Source organism: Elephantulus edwardii, unplaced genomic scaffold, assembly GCF_000299155.1.
Source record: "Elephantulus edwardii isolate Elephantulus edwardi_28Jun2011 unplaced genomic scaffold, EleEdw1.0 scaffold00031, whole genome shotgun sequence".
Lineage (NCBI taxonomy): Eukaryota > Metazoa > Chordata > Mammalia > Macroscelidea > Macroscelididae > Elephantulus > Elephantulus edwardii.
The window spans coordinates 16,720,484-16,720,824 of record NW_006399781.1 but is presented as its reverse complement, the minus strand read 5'-3'; positions in this window follow the sequence as shown (position 1 = coordinate 16,720,824).

The following is a 341-nucleotide window of genomic DNA, read 5'->3' as shown; positions in this document are numbered from 1 at the left end:
CTACAACCCTCATTGCATACTCCTACGATAAAAATAATGCCCTAAAATATAATACTTTTAGGCAAAAGATCTCTTTAAGGTGTAAAAAAAGAAAAGATTTCACTTTAAATACTGAAGTATACCTGTCTCAAGCCATGATATTTTCAGTTGTCTCATATACCAAAGGATAAGGGTGGCTGAAGAATCTGTGCCTTTGAGAGATGGTGTTGGCAATTAAATGTATTGAAGACTTCCAGAGAATTCATAAACTTGGGAAAAGTATGGCCAAAATGCCGTTTAGAAGGAAAGATGGTGAGACTTTGTCTCACACACTTTGCATGTGTTATCAGGAGGAAGCAGTC